This window comes from Aulonocara stuartgranti, assembly GCF_965226115.1.
Source record: "Aulonocara stuartgranti genome assembly, chromosome: 2".
Taxonomy (NCBI): Eukaryota; Metazoa; Chordata; class Actinopteri; order Cichliformes; family Cichlidae; genus Aulonocara; species Aulonocara stuartgranti.
This window is the reverse complement of record NC_138940.1, coordinates 16,352,013-16,358,178: the sequence shown is the minus strand read 5'-3', so window position 1 is coordinate 16,358,178 and position 6,166 is coordinate 16,352,013. Positions and strand designations below refer to the sequence as shown.

Below are 6,166 nucleotides of genomic sequence, written 5' to 3'. Positions count from 1 at the left end.
TGTGCAGCCTGAACACAGTCCTTCAGCACTCTGTTGAATCTTTCAACACACCCGTTCGCTTGAGGGTGATACACACTTGTTCTGATGTGCTTGATGCCCCTTTCCGTCAGGAAATCAGCAAAGGCAGATGAAGTGAATTGTGGTCCATTATCTGTGGTAAGCTCACAAGGGTTTCCCTCCCGTGCAAAAACTGAAGACAAGAACCTAATCACAGTGTCTGTAGTAGCTGATGAAGTAAAGGCTACTTCTGGCCATTTGCTGAAGTAATCGACCAGTGTGATGGCAAACCTGCAGTCCTGCGACCCGCGGTCAAAAGGTCCAACAATGTCAACGGCCACATGCTGAAAGGGACCATCTGGAAACTGAACCGGCTGTAAGGGAGTAGGAGCAGTTTTGGCCGTTTTGTCACACAATTGACAGACTGAGCACGATGACAGAATCGCATGGACTTGAGTATCCATGCATGGCCACCAGTAAAGCTCTCTGAGCCGCTGCTTTGTGCGAACTATGCCCTGGTGACCTTCGTGTGCGAGGCATATCACCTTTTCCCGCAGGGACCTTGGGACCACCAGACGTGTCCCCCGGAAAACCAACGGTGATTCCACAGCAAGTTCATGTCGCACCAGGAAATACGGCTGTATCTCAGGTGGGAGAGACCTTTTCACCCTAGGCCAGCCTGAGCGGATAACCTGTTGCAGCAGAGAAAGGTCAGGGCAGTCCTCACATTCAGCTTTAAAATCCGTCAACGGTGTCGCTGTCAAGAGAGGAGAAACTTCAGCTATCTCCAAGAGAAGGTCTTTTTCAGCATCAATGTCAGTGCTGGAGTACATCAGGGGAACCCGTGAGAGGCAGTCTGCGATGACATTCTGAACACCAGGACGGTACTGCACATCATACTGAAAACACATCAGCCTTGCAGACCATCGTGCGATTCTCATGCCCGCTCTGTTCATACCTTTGGTGCTGAGAAGGGTAGTAAGAGCTTGGTGGTCAGTATGAAGTGTGAATCTGCGGCCCCATACATATGTACGCCATCTTTCCACCGCCCAGACACAGGCTAACGCCTCCTTTTCTGTGGTGGAGTACTTTCTTTCAGCAGGAGACAGTGTTCGGGAGGCGAACGCCACAACCCGCTCCACTTGATCTGGATGTAACTGTGTCAACACAGCGCCTAGCCCATAGTCTGATGCGTCTGTGGTGATAAAAGCAGGTAAGTCAGGGTCATAGACGGCAAGTGCGGGACTTTCCAGAAGGAGTTTTTTCAGGTTACTGAAGCTCTCATGTGCTGCCTCGTTCCACTGGAGTTCGACTTTCATGTCTGTTTTCAGCAACTGTCGCAGTGGTTCCACCAGTGTAGCATAATCTGGAATAAATTTACTGAACCAGGATGACAAACCCAGGAACGAGCGCAATGCAGCCATATCCTTTGGAGCAGGAGCCTCAGCAATAGCAGTAAGGTGATGTTGGCTTGGACGTAGGCCTTCCTTTGAGATTACATGGCCCAGGAATGTGATGTGTGACTGGCAGAAGGAACTTTTCCCAGCATTAATCTGCAGGCCGACATCTCTGAGACGTTGGAGAACAGCTTGCAGGCGTGTATCATGCACCTCCTTTGATGTTCCATAGACGATGATGTCATCCAAGTAGTTGCGAACACCAGGCAGATCTTTCAGGACCGTTTGCATCATTTTCTGGAACGCCGAAGGTGCTGATGCTAGGCCAAATGGGACACGTGTGAACTGGAACAGTCCCTCATGAGTGATGAAAGCAGTCAGCTTGCGGCTCTCCGGATGCAAAGGTAATTGGTGGTATGCTGAGCTGAGGTCAATCTGGCTGTAGTGAGTGGCACCTGCCAAGTCAGAAAACAGATCCTCCATATGAGGAAGAGGATGGCAGTCAGCAATAATGCTCTTATTGGGTTCACGAAGGTCAACACACAGTCTCAACTCCTTTTTTCGCTTTCTGGCCACGACCAAAGGACTCACCCACTCAGCTGCATCGATCCTTTCAATTATGCCAGCTTTGAGTAAGCGAGAGAGTTCTGCTGACACCTCTGTACGTACACTTAATGGCAGGCGTCTCAGCTTTTGGCGTACAGGCCGCACATTGTTGTTTACCTGTACTTTATGGATGAACCCTTTAACACATCCAAGTTGAGCTGGTGGAATAGGATCAACATTGTACACAGCAGACTTCTGGTTAGACGAATCCGGCTCATCTGCAGTTTCATCCTGAATACGGTCCACTTTGCCTCCGACGATGCAGACGTTCAGTGCTCTAATGAGGTCGAGGCCTAATAGTGGGGAACCAGCTTTGACAATGTAGAAGGAAGCAGGAACTTTCTCATTCTGTGCATGCAGTGCAACTGATGCAGGCAGACAACCCATCACAGCCAACTCATCTTTAGCATAAGTAACTAGTTTGACTTTAGGTCGCACCAGTGAACAGTCTGCAAAATACTGTCTGTAGATAGTTTCTGGCAGAATAGACACAGAAGCTCCAGTGTCTACTATCAGCTCTACTGTCTTAGAGCCACCTTGTACAGTTTCAATGTCGACAGTGCAGGTAAGCTTATCTTGAATAGCTGCCATCATTTTAGCATCTTGCACGCACAGTACTGCCAATTCTGGAACCACTACTTCTCTCACTTCACTGACTGACGATTTACATACCTTGGCAAAATGTCCTTTTTTCCCGCAGTTATTGCATTTTGAAGAAGCAGCCGGGCAGTTTTTATCATTAGCTAAGTGCTTGTGAGAACCACACCTGAAGCACTTCCGCTGCTGCTGCTTTGAACCTCCCCGTTTGCGTTGGTCTGGAGTGCAGCCTTTAGCGGGGCGAGGTCCTCTCCTCTGGTGAGAGTGGGAATTTGCCGCGTCGACTGTCTGAACAGGCGCGGTCGGACACGAGCCGGGTGTGGAGAGTAGAGTAGCGTTTTTGACTGCTGCTTCTACCTGGCTCGCAATAGTTAGAGCCTTATCCAGTGTGAGTTCATCCTCCAGTAACAGTTTGTCTTTCACAGCGCTGAGATGAGCATTGGAGATCAACTGATCTCTTATCATTTCACTTTCCATTTGTCCAAAGTTACAAGATGAAGCTAATGCTCTCAGAGCCACCACATACTGAGAAACAGTCTCATCCGCTCGTTGCATACGCTGTCTGAATGTATGACGGCACGCCACGACATTCACTTTCGGCACAAAGTGCTTCTCCAGTGTGCTCATGGCGTCAGCATATGTATCACCTTGCTCCGGTAACGTGTAGAATAACCGCTGTCCCTCCGGGCCCAAGCAGTGTAGCAAAACAGTGCGTTTCCTAGCATCCGGCCATGCGTCTCCCATGGCATTGATTACTAGCATGTAATTGTCGAATATTTTCCGCCATGTAGTAAATGGAATCGGCGGCTCACCCACATGTGGAAGAAAAGATGGTGGACTTGGAACTGATGCACTCATCCTCGTCGCCAATTTGTGGTGTTTCGACAGAAGAACGGAGACGGCTTGGTTTGTAATGGAACGTATATATTCAGCAGTAGTTCGCCATTTTACATCTCACCATACACTTCACTTCTTCTCTCCTTCCATCATCCTTAGTCACAGAGCCCCCTACTGGTAACTGAGTATATGTTCATATTCAGTCCCCCTTGTAAGCAACCCTTCACCATCTTAGCAGTGTATGTAAACACAACAAACTGTATAAAACAAAAAGTACACACAATATTCGAAGCACATAGTGCACACTGTGGGAATTTACGACTGTGCGTGAATCCCCCCTGATATTGGTATGATCCGAGCTCAGTCACTAAGCAACTGAGCGAGAGGGCGGGGCAGCTGCTGCCTGTGAGTGCGCTGTTGGAGAAACGGAGCCAGCCATACTAAGGAGAGCTTAAGTTTGACCAGGTACCAAAGCAAATCATTCCTACTGTACAAATAATGTAAATATGACGGTGCATCACGAAAGATTGATATCAAACTGATCACTTGACCAATATTACGTTACTTGCTGTTCAAGTGAATCAACAAATGGCAAAATGAAAAGACGAACAAATGCTATTTTTTTTAAGAGAATCTTAGCTTACGTGTGTTTATTTCATATTTTCAGTTCTTACCCTCCCCGACTAAATCGGTTTCAGTTATGTACTGAAATATAAGAATGGACATTAGAGGGTTCTTTCAAAGAAAAAACTCAGGTAAATGTTATTTTATATATTATGCTTTGTATGTTGTTCAGTATATTTCTATGCAAAACAAGAGGGGTTTCAGTACACAGCAGGATATTCACATTTGTAACCAGATATTTACATACACTTTAGGGAGAAAACATAAAACATTTTTACTGTACAGCATCAATTTAGAGTAAACTTTTGTTTTAGATAAATATTGAAATATATTTTGAATTAGTTAAATGTCAGAATAAAGAGAGACAGAGCTATCTATTTTTATCACTTTCATCAAATTTAGGAGTACATATACACTAAGTTTATTGTTAATTAATAAGAAAACTCCAGACGATTCCATTCTGAGCTGAAGAAGCTTCTGATAGGTTAGTAGAGTCCATGTGAGTAAATTGGTGGCACACCTGTGGATGCATATAAGGCAAAACACAGAGCCTGTTTCTGTGACATGGGAAAATCAAGAGATGTCAACCAAAACACCAGGAAAAGAACTGTGGACCTCCATAAGTGTGGCTCAAGTTTGAATACAATTTGGTGCCATTTACAATTAAGAAATACAGATAGTTTCTCTCTTTACTCTTAAAGTTAACAAATATGTTTTTTATATTTATCAATCTAAAAAAATAAACATTTAGTCTGATTTGATGTTACAATTAAAAAAGTGTTTGTGTTTTGATCTGAAGAGTTTGTAAATATCTGTATATTTGATGATTGTCAGCACAAAGAGAGAGAGAGAGGAAGAGGGGAACAGAGAGGGAGAGAGAGGAACAGAGAGGGAGATGGAGAATGAGGACAGAACAGAGATGGAACAAGAGCAGGTGAGACACACATGTTAGTCAAATGGTCGTTTGCCAAAAGTATCACCGTATCATAGGTACTCATGTATCTCGTACCTAGTGTTTCTTTTTAGGTTTGTTATTTTTCAAATTCTATATTTATTAAGTTATGCAGGCTTGTTTGCACAACAAGGCTAAATAATTATATAAACTTTTCTCAATCTAAATAGTGTACTTTGGTAGAATTAAAAAATTAGTGTAGTGCAGGTCTATGATGATTTTTAGTGCTACTTTCATCTAGTTCTGATTGTGGTTCTGTCTTGGTTAAATCCCAAGTAGTCCTGATTTTGAACTCTTGTAGTCCTGTTTTAATTCTGGATCAGTTCTGGGTCTGGTTGAATTGGGGTTTAGTCCTCGTGTCTTGATACAGCCCTGACCTTGTTCTGCCTTGCTGCTTAATTAAAAAACTAGTTTCAGGTGTCCTGCACATGTGATATATATTTTTCCCTATATGAAGTCATTCTTTTTTGAACAAAACTCAAAACAGAGCCTATTAATCTTTCACTCATTTCTACCCCTCCCCCAAAGAAAAAAAAATCCCACATGCATACTACCCTTTTGGGCTAAGCCCCGGGTGTTTCAAATGTCTGGCTCCGCCTCTGGTGAGGTGCTGTGTAAAGTATTGGGTGCTTCCTCCAGCCCTGTGTGAATGTCATTGCCCCGCTGCCTGTGGTTAGTGACGATTGGTGTATTTGTGTCAATCCTTTGTCCAAATATTTGCCTCCTTTGGCTGTAAATAGCGCTGAAGCTGCAGGGGTGAACCTCCGCTTCCTTTTGCACTGTTTAGTTTATTTCGGGGAGCTGGGTTGGAGTTTAGAGTCAGCACTTCTCTGACGCTGTGTTTGTTATTTTGGCCTCGGTTCACCCCGGAGAGGCTTTCATGTTATTGTCACATTTTTAGCTGCTGTTGTAAACCATCCTGACTTTGATTTGGGGCTTTGGTCGGGAACACCCTCGTGTTGTGCTCTTACCACCGTGGACGGAGACATAACAACACGACAGCCTGACATTTAAATAATATCAGAAGGCTTGGTCAATTTTAACTCACCTTTAAATCTGGATATGGTGACGTTTGAGTTAAAGGGGGGTCAGATTAGCACTATACCAGGGCTGACTTAAGCATGGCCATTCACTGCAAAAACTCTAAATCTTACCA

The 6,166-nt window shown here is 44.6% G+C and overlaps 1 long non-coding RNA gene across 1 annotated transcript; it reads left to right on the top strand.

Moving 5' to 3' along the window:
• Positions 1 to 3,839: 3,839 nt before the first annotated feature.
• LOC309691228 lies at positions 3,840 to 5,188 on the top strand. The gene is made up of 3 exons (XR_014271914.1): positions 3,840 to 3,899; positions 4,102 to 4,189; positions 4,893 to 5,188. It is a non-coding gene; the product is annotated as an uncharacterized lncRNA (long non-coding RNA).
• Positions 5,189 to 6,166: the final 978 nt, after the last annotated feature.